This window comes from Camelus dromedarius, chromosome 32 (genome assembly GCF_036321535.1).
Source record: "Camelus dromedarius isolate mCamDro1 chromosome 32, mCamDro1.pat, whole genome shotgun sequence".
Lineage (NCBI taxonomy): Eukaryota > Metazoa > Chordata > Mammalia > Artiodactyla > Camelidae > Camelus > Camelus dromedarius.
The window spans coordinates 18,634,930-18,652,541 of record NC_087467.1 but is presented as its reverse complement, the minus strand read 5'-3'; the positions used below and the strand labels follow the sequence as shown (position 1 = coordinate 18,652,541).

At 40.7% G+C, this 17,612-nt stretch overlaps 1 protein-coding gene across 3 annotated transcripts in view; it reads left to right on the top strand.

Annotated features, from left to right (window-relative positions):
• DLGAP1 (DLG associated protein 1) overlaps positions 1–17,612 on the top strand; it is a 342,691-nt gene that overhangs the window by 35,816 nt on the left and 289,263 nt on the right. Inside the window, exons 2-3 of one of the 3 annotated variants that reach the window (XM_064481562.1) lie at positions 1,708–1,917; positions 2,503–2,715. The gene's annotated coding sequence lies outside the window, so the exon portion shown is untranslated. Of the gene's footprint in view, positions 1–1,617; positions 1,918–2,498; positions 2,716–17,612 lie in introns of those variants that run through there. The other 2 variants (XM_064481561.1, XM_010976379.3) reach the window with 2 other exon arrangements.

The window sequence follows — 17,612 nt, the reverse complement described above, 5'->3', positions numbered from 1 at the left end:
TGCTGTACAAGGCATCTGTGGACAGACTTTCATTTGGCTGCTTTTTTTTTCAGAGGGAAAGAGGAAAGTTTTCTCTTTGCCTTCCAACTCCAACACTTAGATGTAAGGCCAGTCTTAGAAAGCAGCCTGGACCCAACTACTCCACCTTGTATTTGTTTTTCTGATTTCTTACATTTTGTCTTACGTTTGAAACTTCTACTGGAGAGAAACCAAGGAACTCATGTGCTGAATGTGCTCGCAAAACAGTGGTCCTTCCCAGGACGTCCGTAGGTAGACCAGCAAAAAGTGACATTTGGTCAATTTAGGGCAAAATTAAGTATAACTGAATCATTTGTTTTACTACAGAAATTTTCAGAGCCTTTAAGGAACAGTTGTATCATGAACCTCCAACAGGGGTAAAATCTTACTTAACTCACATCCCTTTCATGTGTGGGTGACACAGCTATCACTGTGTTATCTGGAAAATTCTGTAGACACACTTTGGGAAATCCCTTTCAAATGTCAGTCTGAAACTATACTAATTGCCTTCCTTGTAAACCAGCTTTTCCTTAATTACCTTAGGAACTGCTGTCGCTCATGCCCCATCATTATTCTATTAGTTATAATACAAGGTATTAGCTGTGAAAATAGAGAAAAGAAATTATTTCGCTTATTACTCATAACGGCACCTTCACGTTTGTCCACAGGCGTATTTCTACACGACTGCAGTCACCACATGTGGTTTCTAATACGTAAAGAACTGAACGTTATTTTGTAAGGTTTTTCTAAGTTGCTCTGTGGTCTTTAGAAGCACCCTTTTCTAGTCAGCGGTGGACTTAATTATTTCTTACTGTTAAAGGGTTAAGTTCCTTCCAATCATCCCCCTACGATAAAACTACAAAGAATGTCGTAACATTCATTATATTTTGCATTGTTTTTAGAAAGAATCCTTAAAGACCCATCTTCCTTTGAAATTCACTGTTATAAAGCTCTTTTATGTTCCTTCTTGAAAATTACTCTTTAAACTACCCAGCAACCCCTAGGGTTTTCACAAATAATTATTTGACAAACTCCAAATTATTGAATATTACGACACCAGACTTACTCAGATATCAAACTTCTGTGAAGTTTTCGTCATTCAAAGGAGTGATTTACTCAACAAATATTCACCGAGCAGCTGTCACTGGGCAGGCACTGCTTTAGCACTAGAATACAGTCATGAACAAAACAGAGAAACATCTTTTCTTTACAGCGTTCTTATTCTAGTGGGAGGAGAAAGACAAGGTGACAGCTGTAGACAAAAAATAAATAAATCAGAGAAGGTGAAGATAAGGCCAGGCAACAGAGGGAGGGTTGCAAATGTAAACAGAGCCACCAGGGAGGACCCTACTAAAAGGGGTGACAATTGAGGACAAACCGTGAAGTAGGTGAGAGTGAGGGGTACGTAAATCTAAGGGTAAAATACGGCAGGCCAGAGAAACAGCACATAGGAAATAATCCAGTATTACTGGGATTTACTGTATGCGAGAAGGAGCACTGAAATTTGGAATCAGGAAACCTAGACTTGAGGGTGAGCTCCTGTAATACCTGCCTACGTGGCCGTTAATTAGCAGGTCACTCAGTATCTCTGAAGTTCTGATACAAGCTCTGGGGATGGACTTGGGGCATGGAATCACTTCTGAGTTCCTTCCCTCCTCTAAAATTCTATAACTATTTGTTCATTCACAGCTGAGTCATCAAGAGGTTAGATGGCACGTCTAACTCACAAGGCAGGGAAACGCAGGACGCATTTATGAAAACTCTGCATCACAAATGCTTCCAGTGATAACAGTTCAGTGCTTACAAGCTGAACTTCAGTAACCTGGAAATCAGCACCAGCAACAGCTCATTCCCTGCCGCTCATCACTGTGGGGCTACTTGGAGAGATGGGGATAAAAGGTAACACATTTCACCTCTGCGAACATTATTAGTCTCCTGAACGTTCCTGTTTAGTTTGATACAAAGCGTCACTTCAACACGTCGTGCGCTTGGTCCCTGCATTTTGAAACCTGTCCAAGGTCTGATGGTTATTTATCTGCTGCCAGTTTAAGTCCCCAAGCAAGTTACAAGGCTGACATCTCATGGAACAGATCAAGGCAGTGCCCTTCTCAAATGTTAATTTTATGATTTCTCATGTGCTTTTATTTTTCTTTAAAAATACACCTTGCGTAGGCCCCCAGATGAAAGTACTAGCTAGCTCTGTGTGAGAGATACTCACTCAGAGGGATGGGTCCCTGTGTATTTCTATGCTTTGGGTGACCTTTGGTGACCAAAAATTCACATGCCTCAGATAGTCTTGGCACAAACAGCACCTCATCAGGGAAAGGACGAGCTGAATTTTTAGAATCTTCCCGGCAGCCTTGGGTTTATTTCTAGATTTTTCTATTTGGGTCTGCTTTACAGCTGTTTCTAGGAAAGACACACATTTTATTCTTCTCCAGTTTGATGTCTTTTTTTTTTTCATTTTCATTTTTATTGAAATAGATGAGACTGAAACTGATTGGCTTCCCAAGGGCCATTTAGGGAAGGCGTCGCCATCATGAGCTATTTAAGCAAAACCATCAGGAAGGCGCCACAGAGAATAGTTGTAGATTTCAGCTCTAAGGGAAGTAAATCAGATTCAAGGACACTGATTCCTCAAGCTCTGCCCAGGGCTGCCGAGCAGCAGAGTCATTACCCGGGTCACCATAAAGAGAGGTATGTTTCATATCTTCTATTTTGCTACGTCTTCTGTTTCTGTAAGAACTATATTCTAAATTGACCTCAAACAAAAGAACTTAACTTTACACAGTAAGTGGTTCTGTGGACAAGAAGCGTAGAACTCGCCTCCTGCTGTGGAGACGGGAGGGAACTAGCTTCTTTGTGATACTTACTGTGCTGCAGAACCTGGGCACGTGGTTAAATATGCCATTTCTTTTAACCTTAGTACAGTACATTGTGATTCTGATTTTTAAATAGGGAAACTGAGACTCAGACAAATCATATAATCAGTACCTAGTAAAAAAAATTCCAAGTTCTTCTTACCTTTCCCCCAAAAAAGCACGCCAGCTCTGATTATCCAGCCCTGATTGGCTGCGGGGGTGCAGTGTCTGCCTGACATCAGACCCCAGAGCAGCACCGCGGCTGCCCCAGACACAGGGGGGCTCCGGGGAGTGGGCAGCTGTCTGTCTCCCCATGGATGCTCTCGACCTGTGCCCGGCTGGGGCAGCACTGATTCAGGCTGTCTCACGTGGGGCTGAGCCAACCTCCCTAGAATCCATATTGTAATAACAACAGCTCCTGAACCTTGGGAAATAACCAAACCCTCAGACTGACTTACAAGACCTAATGCCAACGGGTATGTTTCTTTGGGGAGCTATTCCAGAGCTAAGACCAGGGGAAAGATTTTGGTACCCCCTTTCAGACAGGTCATCTCAGTGAGGAGTTTCTATTGTAGCCTGGAAAGTCTCTACGAAGTGGCCGCTACTGAGTGGCCAACTGTCCAGCTCAGAGTACAGATGCTGCTTCTCATCTCCGGAACCAGAGATGACTGCTGAGAACCAGAGCCCTGTAGACTCAGGAATCCTATGCTCGTAACTGTTATCCTTTGGGACATCTTTAATCCTCCAGTAACACCCAACCCCTGTGTATTTATTACCCAGTATATTCTGAGGTTTCCGTAGTCTGCCCTGAAAAGTGCAAAAAGCAAGTCTAAACGAGACAAGAAGAATGTGGTCTCGTGCTTTTCCTGAGGCAGCGCGTTCTCATCCTTCTTCCTTTCGGTGCAGAATGACATGTGAGGCTCTGAGCCTCACGGTGAAAGAGTGAGGACCACTTGTGTGAGTCTTTAATTCAAAAGACTACTAATGCTTTGGACCCAGAATGGCTTTAAATGGTTTTACAAAGTCTTTTTCTAGCACTTCTTAAAATAAGGACAACTTAACCTAACTGGTGTGTGTGGAGGGATGGCCGAGGTCGAGAGGAATCGACTTGGGACCCCCTTTGTCTTTTACAAAGGTAAGCACGTGTGTGACCACACACACCTGACAGCACATTTCAACAATGCTGTCGACATTGAAAGTCAGGAAAGAGCAGGCGCCGTTTTCACACCCCGAGGAAGCAGATTTAGACCCCCTCGTCTTGTGTATTCAGCTGTTGTAGAGATAAGACTCTTAGTATCCTAGCAAGAAATTGTTTCAGATCAAAGTAACCATTTTCTTAAAATACTTGATAGATTTCCTCAGCAACGTAAAATGTCAGTTGGAGTAATTCCTTGAGGGTCATGGGAAAAATCTAAGAAGGGTCCTCTATCTATGGTTTTATTAATACTTTTTTTTAAATTTGTAATGATAGCAGTACATAGGACTTGGGTGCAAAATGTCGGCCTTAGAAAGTAGAGATCTATACTCAGGGAACATTTAATTTGATATTTGTTCTGTTGAGAATGGCAGTCCAAAAGTAAAGGGGCTGTGGAGTCAGAGAATCGTGACATATGTCAATCCTTTACCGCCTGGAAGAGCCATCTCCACGTTGGTAGGACACTCACCTGGCTGAGATCCCACAGGTATCAGACGCGACTTGTGCAGACACTCCAGGCTCAGGTGTCCTTAAATCACTGTCGTTCAGCCTTCAGTCTTATTTCCTGCTGAATCCCCAGAACGTAGAACTGTACTTGGCGCTTGGTCAGTGGACAAGAGGTGTTTGTGCCGGGTGGGTGGGCGGGCTGGCTGATGCTCATCCCTGAGTCTCCTGGTACCCCTGTCTTACGCTCTCTGCCTGTCCCAGTATGTTGGCGACCCGATAGCGCTGCCTGCCTGGTTCTCAATTTCTGTTTCTCTCCTGGATTGTTGTCTCGTTGATCAGCCATCTGGGTCTTGGACATAACAGCCCAAGGTCAAGTCCATGCTCCTTGGAAGGTGTCCCGTGGGCACCCTCTGATGAGACTCGGTGATACTCTACAAGGAAAAGGAGGCGGTGTGATTACTAGTCGTCCCCCCTCCCCCAGGGCAGCTCTCAGAAGGCGGCAGGCGGTGGTGCTCCCTCATGGGGTGTGTCTGCACTCCCCTGGCCCTTCTAGGCAGCCGTGGCCAATGATCCCTGAGAGGTAATGGCGGTGTCGCTTCTGGGCACAAGCATTTAGAGACGGAGGGGGCTGGGCACGTTACTTTCCCTGCTTAGTAAACACGGCAGCGCGTTCCTAGTAAGAGCCCTCGTGCTGGCACGGCCGGGGGTGACACTCACTGGATCCAAGTCATGGATCCTGGGATCCTGCCCCGCGAGGTTGCTTCCTGTTGGCCAGGCCTCGTCAGGGGAGCTGGGGGGCCACCAGGACCCGAGGTCGGGGCTCCAGCCTCAACCACAACTTTCCCTCCCAGTCCTAAAATGGAGAGAGACCTTCTGGTGCTGCTGCTTAATCCACAGACAAGCGATCAGTGTGTTCCTGAGGAGCAGAGCCACCGCCAGAGTCAGAGCGAGTGAGATGACGTCTGTGTATAGCATCTCAGAGATGACGAGGGCCAGGAATTAGAGTATCTCCTAGAGCCTGACCTGTAATTTTGCACTTCCAGGTTAGATTAAGGTTGTATGAAATGCTTAGAAAAGTTGCGAGATGTACTAAGACCAGAAACTTCACATCAGCTGCATGGAGATAAATGCCGAAGGGGAGAGAAACTCATGAGTTTTACAAAGTATACACTTTCACATCGACGTGTACACACACCGACGCTTGTCCCCACATGTGTACTTTTAAGTAGAAAATGCCAAATAAGTTCTTTAAAGAACGTAATAAGTTGAAACAGGAAACCAGATTTGGTGCTAGGCTGTTCCAGTGTGTCCCCTCCTGTGGAGCCTGACGGTGCCAGGTGACCTCCGCCTTCTCCATCTCCTCCCTGAGCGGTGTATGCTGGCGCTCCCAGTGCCGCAGCTCTCACAGCCTGTTGTCATCCTGAGGTGAGTGGGAACGCACCTCCTCCTGCTCTTCCATTAGAAAGACAGACACAAAGACAGACACAGACAGAGAACTAGCCTCCACCTCCTCCATTAGAAAGAGACATTACCCCCCACCCCCGCAGTGAAGAGTGAATGAGGCACCTCCACCCCCATCCTTATTGAGTAAAACTTGTTTGCAGAAGTTATTTGCACTGATGATTTGTTTCTGTCAAAAACAAACTGAAAATCATTCTAAATTTACATTGGTTTTATATGTTGTAAATTTTTAATAGTCTACTCTGTGTTGATGCTTCTGTAAATATCTGTCTGTAGGCAAAAAAAAAAAAGTTTAGTCACACTGGAGAGAGAGAGCAGGCAAGAGGAAGACACCTGCTCTATACGAGTTTAAGTGCATAAGTCGTACTTGTGTTTTACCCTTCAGTCCTGAAGTTGTAACATTAGAAACCAAAGGAGAGTTTCTTCCCTGGAAAATATGGTACTTGCTTATTTATATATATGCTCCATTGTTCCTAAAAGCTGGCGCAAGAAGGAAAACTGCTTTAATAGACGACACTAGACTTTCAGGAGAAAGGCTGAACGCTACAACATACAAAGATTTTTCCTGATGCCTAGGTTTGGCAAAGGCATCTTACCTGACATGTGGCGGCCCATGTTTTCATAACATTCTGACACAAAGTAACTAGACTGGGTTTAGCCCTGGCTTTCTGGGGCTGTTTTCTGTCTGGACTATGCACCACCACCCCCTTGACAATCTAGAAAGTTCCTGAACTGTCTTTCTGCCCACATCACCTCTTGCTTCTCCTGTGCCCTGTCTCTCTCCCTTCCACGTCCTCGCCCCTCCTGAATGCAAAGGACCAAACGCAGGCATGGCCAGACTTCATACCATCTAGCCCGGCTTCCCCCTAGTGCCTAGTTTCACTGCGACTTGCGCACAGTTGACTGTAGTGTCTGCTCAGGAGAGGACAAGCTTTTGTCTCAGCGAGAAAATTAAAGGAACGGTGGGTAACACAGCATTTAGAATCCGTTACACAAAACCATGCAGTCGTACGAAACACTCACGTTCTAGACGTGGTGCGGGTCCTCTCGCCTTCTCTCCATCTTCAGTGTTTAGCGAGCCTGTCTGACAGCCCCGTCCTACCCCCGTACCCCAGCTCACCCCACTCCCGCCTTGGGGGACTCGTTCACCACAGGTTTCTGGGAGGGTGACGGTGGAGGGGGTTGCTCTGTCGCCCCACCCCCAAGCTGTACTGAGATCTGCTTGCACGGTGCGGGTGCTGGGGGTACCACATGGTGATTATCTACACTGCAGATGATCAGGCTGAGTTAACACGCTCATCACCTCACAGTTACCTTGTGTGCATGGTGAGAACATTTAGTATTTTACTCTTTCGGCAACTTTCAAGTATACAGTATAGTTACCTCTAGCCACCTTGCTATACCTTACATCCCCAGAAGTTCTTCATCTTGTAGCTGCTTTGACTAACATTTTTCCATTTCCTGGCCTCTCACACCCATCATTCACTTCCTCTTTCTCTGTGAGTTCAGCTTTTTTAGACTCCACTTACAAGCGAGCTCATTCAGAATGTCTGTATCTGACTTGTTTCATGTAGTAGCATAATGCCCTCAAGGTCCATCTACGTCTTTTGCAAAAAGCAAGGTGTCCTTATTACGGCTGAATAATATTCCATCATAGACCCTTAGATTGTTTCCATGTAGCATTACTGCTTCAAGATAGATTTCATTCCCTTCCAGTACACACCCAGACGTGGGGTTGCTGGACCACAGAAGAGTTATATTTTTATCTGAGGTACCTCCATACTGTTTTCCATCATGGCTGTGCCAATTTACATTCCCCCAACATTTATCTCACTCAGAGCATAACTTCCACATATTATTATGCTAAAATTTCCATTTCCAATAGAGAGAGGAGGGAAGGGAGAACCCTACCGTGCCTGGGGCATGGCACTGTCTGTGTGGCCTCTGCTCTGTTGCTGTTTATCTGCAGTCTTGATGAGGATACCATGCATGTGCTTACCACTTTATTATTAATTTGGTGAATGAATATGTAATGACTAGCCCCACGTTTGGTGCTGGCATGATGGTTGTCCCAGCATCAGCTGCAGCACAGGAAAAAATGATGAATTTCAATTAATGTTTGGTTAATACTGTTCATAAAGGATGACTAAAGCCAGATGGTAAAGCAGTAAGCTGGTCGTCTGCATCGACTCCTTCATGGGAAGGGGCCAAGGTTAGGAGGAGTTTGGAGCGTAAGTCAAATTGAAAAAGCACTGGCAGATAATCTCACTCCCTTCCTCTCCCAAGGCTTCGTCAGTATGTTCTACACCTGCCTTTGAATTACCTACTTCCCCCTTTTGTACACTGGTTCAAATGTGAGAAAAGTTAAATATAGCGCCCCCCCCGCCCCGAGCAGCACACTGAGCACCTGTGCTACTTAAATAAAACGCTCTTGTGATTGTATAGAAATGGTGATCATTATGTTTGCCCCGTCACTGGTGTTGGTCTGTCTGCCTCATCACAGCACGAGAATAAAACACTCTTCACAGAACAGTGCAGAAATTCAACACCCACTTACAAAAACACTCAACACAGTGGGTACAGAGGGAAGGTACCTCAGCATCATGAAGCCCACAGCTCGTGTCATAAATGAACAGCGAAAAGCTGGATGCTTTTTCTCTAAGATCAGGAAGAGACAAGGGTGCCCACTCTCACCACTTACAGTTGACATAGTTAGGGAGTCCTAGCCAGAACAATTAGGCAAGAAAAATAAATATTACATATATAAAAATACTATTTTTATATTATTAGTTCTAAAAGGTTTATTAGTTCTAAAAGGTTTATTAGTTCTAAAAGATTTTTGGTAAAGTTGCAGGATACAAAATCAGTGTACAAAAATGTGTTGCATTTCTTTGCATTAATAAATTAAGGAAACTGTCATTTACAATTGCATCAAAAAGAATAACATAAGAATAAATTTAACCAAGGAAGTGCAAGACCTGTACACTGAAAACTCTAAGAACTTGATGAAAGAAACTGAAGACAAAGAAATGGAAAAATATTCCATGCTCATGGATTGGAAGAATTAATGTTAAATATTCGTACTAACCACAGCAGTCCAGAGAGCCCATGCATTCCCATCAAAATTCCAATGGCATTTTTCACAGAAATAGAACAATCCTGAAATCTGTGTGGAATCATAAAGACCCTGAAGAGGCAAAGCCGCCTTGAGGAAGAAGAACAAAACTGGAGGCATTATGCTCCCTGATTTCAATATTAAAAGCCACAGTAATCAAACCTGTGTGGTACTAGTGTCAAACAGACACACAGATCAGTGGAACAGAATAGAGCCCAGAAATAAACCTGCACATATATCGCTAATTTATGACCAGAGAGCCAAGAATATACAATGGGGAAAGGACTTTCACTTCAGTAGACAGTGTTACTAAACTGGACAGCCACCTGCAAAAGAATGGATGAAATTCAACTCAAAGTGGATTAAAGACTTGAACACGAGACCTGAAACCATACAGCTCCTAGAAGAGAACAGGCAGTATGCTTTCTGGCAGCGTTCTCGGCAGTGATTTTTCGGATTGGACACGAAGCAATGGCAACAAATGCAAAAGTAAACTAGGGGGACATCATCAAACTGAAACACTTCTGCACAGAAATCATCAACAGAAGGTCAAGTTCACCAACGGAATGGGGAAAAATATTTGCAAATCACATATACCTGATGCTGGATTAATACTAAAAACACACTAGTAAGCCATACAACTCAGCCAAAAAACAGACAATCCAATTTCAAAACGAGCAGAGGACTTCAATAGGTATTGTTCTGAAGAAGACACTTAGGGCCAACAGATTCATGAAAAGATGCCCAACATCACTAATCAGGGAAATGCAAACCAAACCACAGTGACATACCACTTCACCTGTATGAGAATAGCTATTATCATCAGAAAGCCCAGAAGTCAGTTACTGGTGAGGATGTGGAGAAAAGAGAACCTCTGTGCGTGGTTGGTGGAAACGTAAACTGATGCCATCACTATGGAAAGTAGGGTAGAGTTTGCTTTAAAAATTAGAATTACTGTATGATCCAGAAATTCTCTGGGTATTTATGGGAAGAAAACAGAAACTAACTCAGCTAACTCAAAAAAAATCCGCACCCCCATATTCATTGCAGTATTATTTAAATAGTCAAGACATGGAAGCAGCCTGCATGTCTGCTGACAGGTGAATAAAGAAAATGTTATACACCCCTCCCCAATATTTTTCATTCAATCATAAAAACAAAGAAATCTTGCTATTAGTGACAACATGAATGGACCTTGAGGGCATTACTGCTAAGTGAAATCAGTCAGAGAAAGACAAATAACATATGATCTCACTACATGTGGAATTCCCCCCGCCCCCCCCCCCACCAAAAGAACTTGTAGATAAAAAGAAACAGATTGGTGGTTATCAGAGTCCGAGGGTTGTACAAAATGGTTGAAATTGACAGAAGGTACAAACTTCCAGTTATAAAATAAGTAGCCCTGATGACCTAATGTACAGCATGGTAACAGTTAGTAATACTGAAACATACTGAAAGGTGCTACAGAGAAGTTCTCACCACAAGACAGAAATTTCTACCTCTGTGATGATGGTTGTTAATTAAAACACTGATCATGTCACATTATAGAAAAATATCAAATCATTGTTGTACAACTGAAAGTAATACAGTGCTATATGTCAGTTATATCTCAGTAAAACACACACACACATATGTATATATACACACACACACACATATATATATATATATATATATATATATACCAGAAGCACTGATTTTTCCAGGGACATGTAATTCAAGAGTTTTGATAGGTTAGGATATCGATGACTGTACTATGACAACTACTCCTACAGCTGTGACCATAAACGTTCAGCAAAGCTTCCATTCTCCACTTCATACTAGCTGGTGGGACTAAAATAGCAGGTTTCAAGGGGGCAGAGGGAGAGCGTTAATGAAAACTTAAGAAATAATAAGGCTCATTCCCATAGGAAGAAGAAAATGCTAGGATTTCAAGTGCCTCCTAGACCTTCTGTAATAGAAAATTGAAGTAACTCACTTTCTGTCTTTTCAAATACAGTTTAGCCCTGCGCTGACTCTAGAAGACAAATAGGGTGCTGGCCGGTCCCTAATAGTTGCTATTTTTCTCTTATTAAAATAGCAAGTCACGGATACTTGATAAAATGAAGGAGCAGTACCATAAGGGCGCTGGGATGTGGGAGTAGCAAGATGCATTCCAAGAGCAGTACCTAAAGGGTGAGAGCATCTTCTGCTGGGGAAGGAAAGACAGGGATAAAATCAGCTGCATTTGTTTACACTAACAACAAACTAGCAGGAAGGGAAAGTAAAGAAACAGTGCTTTCTAAAATTGCCTCCAAAACAATAAAATACTTTGGAATAAATCTGACCAAGAGGTGAAAGACTCATACATGGAAAACTACAAAACACTGAATAATGAAATTAAAGATGACTTGAAGAAATGGAAAGATAGCCCACGCTCTTGGATTGGAAGAATCAATATCATTAAAATGGCCATACTACCCAAGGCAGTCTACCGATTTAATATGATCCCTATCAAATTACCCAGGACATTTTTCACAGAACTAGAACAGTTCTAAAATTTACATGGAACCACAAAAGACCCAGAATTGCCAAAGCAATATAGATAAAAAGAATGAAGCTGGAGGAATAACAATCCCAGTCTTCAGACAATACTACAGAGCTATGGTAATCAAAACAGCATGATATTGGCATAAAAACAGACATATGGATCAATGGAACAGAATAGAGAGCCCAGAAATAAACCCATAGACCTATGGTCAATTAACCTTCGACAAAGGAGGCAAGAATATACAATGAAGAAAAGACAGTCTCTTCAGCAAGTGGTGTTGGGAAAACCAGACAGCAGCATGTAAGTTATAATACTCCCTCACTCCATACACAAAAGTAAACTCAAAATGGCTTAAAGACTTACATATAAGACAAGATACAATAAATCTCCTAGAAGGAAACAGACAAAACATTCCCTGATATAAATCTCAGTGTTCTCCTAGGGCAGTCTACCCAGGCAGTAGAAACAACAGCAAAAATTAACAAATGGGTCTTAATTAAACTTACAAGCTTTTGCACAACAAAGGGAACCATAAGCAAAAAAAAAAAAAAAAAGGACAACCTACAGAATAGGAGAAAATATTTGCAAATGATATGACTGACAAAGGTTTTATTTCCAGAATATATAAGCAGCTCAGACAACTTAATAAGAAAAAAACAAACAGCTCAATCCAAAAACGGGCAGAAGACCTAAATGAGCAGTTCTCCTATTAAAACATACAAATGTCCAATAGGCACATGAAAAAATGCTATCACTGATTATCAGAGAAATGCAAGTCAAAACTATAATGAGGTATCACCTCACACCAGTCAGAATGGCCATCATTCAAAAGTCCATAAATGATAAATGATGGAGAGGCTGTGGAGAAAAGGGAACCCTCCTACACTGCTGGTGGGAATGTAGTTTGGTGCAGCCATTATGGAAAGCAGTATGGAGATTCCTCAAAAGACTGAAAATAGACTTACTATATGATCCAGCAATCCCACTCCTGGGTATCTCTCCAAAGAGAACTCTTAATTCAAAAAGATACGTGCACCCCAGTGTTCACAGCAGCACTATTTTTACAATAGCCAAGACTTGGAACCAACCTAAATGTCCATCAGCAGATGACTGGATAAAGAAGTTGCGGTATATTTGTACAATAGAATACTATTCAGCCATAAAAAAGAATAAAATACTGCCATTTGCAGCAACATGGTTGGACCTGGAGATCGTCATTCTAACTGAAGTAAGCCAGAAAAAGAAAGATACTATATGACATCACTCATATGTGGAATCTAAAAAAAAAAAAAAAAAAAAAAGGACACTAATGAACTCATCTACAAAACAGAAGTAGACTCACAGGCATAGAAAACAATCCTATGGTTACCGGGGGAAAGGGGGTGGGAAGGGATAAATTTGGGAGTTTGAGATTTGCAAATGTTAACCACTATATATAAAAATAGATAAAAAAACAAATTCCTTCTGTTTCCTTCTGTATAGCACAGGAAACTATATACAATATCTTCTAATAACCTTTAATGAAAAAGAATATGAAAATGAATACATGTATATATATGCATGACTAGGATATTATTCTACATGCCAGAAATTGACACACTGTAACTGATTACACTTAAATTAAAAAAAAATTATTCCACCTTGGGGAAAAAAAAAGCAGACTCATGCCCTAATGCCTCCACAGCCTATGTAAGCAAACCCAAACCTACGCATGTGAACTGGTAGAGCGCATGCTTAGCATGCATGAGGTCCTGGGTTCAATCCCCAGTGCCTCCACCAAAAAAAGATAATTAAAAATATAGAAATAAGCTACAGCCCATCAGTAATTCGCTTCCACCTTTTCTCTGTGAGTCTCTACCCAGGCTGTCAGTGAGCAGCTTCCAGCTTGGCATTGCCCAGTCTGAATCCATTTTTGCTCAAGTAAAATCTTAATTTTTAAAAATATACCTCAGTTTATCATTTAACATGTCAAACATTTAGATCCTATTATTAAGTGTAAAAGAGTTTAATTTAGCTATTTTTTTAAAAGGATTTTCAGGTTAGCTAAGAAGGCAAAATCCAGCACTCCAGGTTAATATGTTGATGTTATGTTATATATATGTATACTTTTCTCCACTTAAAGTAATGCACATATAATTATTTCAGATGGAGACAAGTCTGCAAAATTATGTTGCTATTGGTCCAACAAAGAGGAAGGGGGTAAAAAGTATATATTATATATATGAATATATAGAGTACATATATAAGTAAATATTAACATTAATGATTAATCACAGCATTTACAAATGAAATAGTTACCAAAAGGAAAATAGGACAGAGGGGAAGAGAGGATGATAGAAACTAGATTTGTTTTTGTAAATTTGACTTCAGAGTCGCATAAAACTTTACATAATGATCAAATAAAATTAAATTTAAAATAAAGCAATCTCTGAACATCACAATGAGACAGCTGAGCCTGAGTATCCAGCAGGGGGCACACCACCACCAGGCGGACTCCTCCAAGTGTCTTTAAAAACAGTGAGTTGACTGTTGTCCTCGGTGGATTATTACTGGAAGGACAAGAACCACTTCAGAGAAGCTTACAATGATGTTTACATTATTTTCCTGGTGGTGGTCTTAATACTTATTCCGAAACCGTGTGTGTGTGTGTCCTGAATAAAAGCAAATGAGTAATTATACTCATATCATTGAAAACCTGAATATTTGACATGAGAAAAGGATGCTGTAGGGGGAAAAAAATCCTCTACTATTGAGTTTGAATAAGAAATATCCTATAATGCACATTATTAAACTAAACGATTCCTAGCTTCGTCCTCTGGAAAGACAGAAACAAGTGCTCAGTCCCGTGCACTGAGATCATGTCTCCACATCCCATTTTCCACTAAAAGGAATCAAGGGCTCCTTGAAGAAATAGCTGATTACAGTCCTGTGGCAGGAAATGCACAAGATGATCCCCGAATATCAAAGGCAGCTTTGACGATATCAGAACACCAATAATAAGTTAAAGAGGCTCCCAGCAGCCACAGATGAGAAGACTTGAATAATGAAGATAGTAACTGCAATAAGCTGAAAGGCATCGGGTATGTTACAGTTCCCGAGTTCCTGATGGTACCATGAAAATAATGCACTACTGATCATCCCTGAGTTCAGGAAACCAAGATCATTACAAACCAGCAAATAAAGAGAGAGATCATACGTCTATTTTGCTTTCTCTCTGTACAATCTACTCCAAGTAACCAAGTAGTTGATGTGATGTTGCTTCTTGTAGAAATGTTTCATCTAATAAATGAAGAAGGAATTTCAAAATTTCAGTGTCACCATCTGACAACCTTTAATGAATTATTCGATTTAGACAATGGTAGTCAAATGACAGCCGGTATCACCAAAAAGCCATCAGGCATGTGCTTCTGGATGGAGACACACACCACCTACTATGGGTATTTTTGACAAAAACTGAGCCTTAATCTTATGAGATCCCTATTCAATCCTGGCTACATACAGTTACTGGGCATTTGAAATGTGGCTAGGCCAAACTAAGATGTGCCGAAATGTAAAACACAACCAAATGGCCAAAACTTAGTATGCAAAAAAAAGTGAACTACCTCAATAATATTTAATGTCGACTATAAGCTAAAATAATATTTGTATATATTAGATTTTTTAATTATCTCATTAAAGTGAATTTCAGCTATTTCTTGTCTTTTTAAAATGTCTTGTTAAAAAATTTAAAAGTTGTGGTTGCCAAAGGGGAAAGGGAGAGGGATAAATTAGGAATTTGGGATTTGTAAATGCTAACTATTACATATAAAACAAACAACAGGGTCCTACTGTGTAGCACAGGGAACTGTTTTCAAATCTTGTAATAACCTATAATGAAAAAGAACATGAAAAAGAATGTATATGTATAACTGAGTCACCGTGCTGTACACCAGAAACTAACAACGCTGTAAATCAACTATACTTCAATTTTTAAAGTATATTTAAATACTTTAAAATAAATGTATAAAAAGTAAATTTATAGTTAATATTATATTTCTACTTGGCCAGCCCTGCTCTAGCTGGAACTATGGCTCACAGGAAGTACCCTGGACAGAGGAACAAGTGCCCTGGCACCAGAAGAATGGAAACAGCAAAATCCAGGCTTTTAGAAACCCCACAGTTCCTATTTCCAGTCCATTTTAATGGGAGTCAGAGTTAACAGAAATATGTGTGCCTCAGCATTTTAATTCATGTAGGAGTTGTCCTAAATATTCACATCAATGAAATCAAGAGATTGGATTTCTCAGGTATATTTTCACTGCTGCTCATACAGATCAGTACATAACAACTGAAAACTCGTATCTTTGCATTACCTAAAGTGATCTATTACCAGTGATATGTGAACTGCACTATGGAAAACACTGACATACAATGTGTCCCTCCTGGAATTAATTTTTACATAACCTGAAGACTTTGTTAATCTGTTTTGTCAGATATATAAATAGTTATTATCTCTATCCTATTGGAGCCTTTGTTTAAAATTCACCATGTCCTTAAATCTCCAAACAGCAGTCCTACCTCTCGTGAGAGTGAACTTAATGTAAAATGATTTTCTTGATTAAAACAGAACACAAAACCAAATTAGACATGTGAAGGTTTTAAATCCTCGCCATTCTGTCTTCCAACTTTACCATTTCTCCCAAAGTAGAGATCAAATGAATACATATTATAAAATGTTAGAAACTTTAAAAATTAGGTATTAAGTTTACTCATATTTCACTGACATTTTTTACATACCTAATGTAAGAGGCACCCAAAAGTATTATGTAATTTGTCTGTTTATTAAATCAGAGATTATTTAGTCTATCAGCTTATTAAAACAGAAATCATTTAATGGTATCTAAACTTTTCCTCCTGTTTTTACTCATTTATGGAAAAAACTATGCAAGTTTAGCCTGCTTTAATATTTTATCAGGACAGATAAGTATGAGAAAATGTTTAGCCAGCTCACAAAAAGATACCTTACACACTCATACAGCAATACACTGATAAATACAGTATGTATATATATAGAAAACCTTGGTTTTTTTCCCTTTACTCACACTGCACCAAAGCAAGAGACCACGAGGGGGCAGTGCTGTTAGGGCAAAGATCTCACGAGGATTGGAAAGGACAGCTTCAGATCCAGCTACCAACTGCTAATGTTATAAATAGCAACAAAAGCATGTGTTTGTTTACACTTCCCTTTCTGAAGTTACATGGGTCCTATGAAAATTAATCACAACCTCTTGGAAGAGACACTTTGCTGAAAGCTTGAGCCCTTGAGCTTGGAGACAATTTTCTGGCGACATCCTCAATTCAGTTCAATTCCGCTGAATTCCAAGTAAACAAAAGCTTAGTAACTAAGTAACCCTATCATTTCCCTGCCTTTTGCCTAAGATTTAAAGTGGTCATTAGCTCATAATGCCACTCACTACCTACAGAAATAGGGTCAAATTTAAAAATCCAAAACTACGAAAGCCTTTTTACATTTTCTAAGATTTTATTTTTGTCTTTTCTAAGGGCATAAAACCTTTGAGCAGTTACTTGACGGTACATTTTTGCAGAGTATTGGACACAGTCTACAGCTTGCAGCCTGTGATCAGGAGGTGACATGTCAGAGGAAGAACGGGCAGATGCCAAGTTCCAGTGCCTTTTAATATGAGGCGAATTTTCCAATATTCAAGCAACAAATCAATTCTTTTCTCTTTCATCTAGAATATTAGAATCTCAGTATTACATAAGCTATACTTTGAATTATGGGTTTGACTTCTATTTCAATAAACTATTCTAAAGAGTTTGTATTATTTAGTTTTGTACAGTTCTTGAAATCTGTCTGGAATACGTCATTTAACAGCAGGTGGTTCGGGTGATTATAAAAGTGCACGGTTAACAGACTTAATCCCAGTTGATCTTGATTCACTTCTTCAGATCTTTTTGGCTTGGAAATTGTGCCTAGAATTTCTA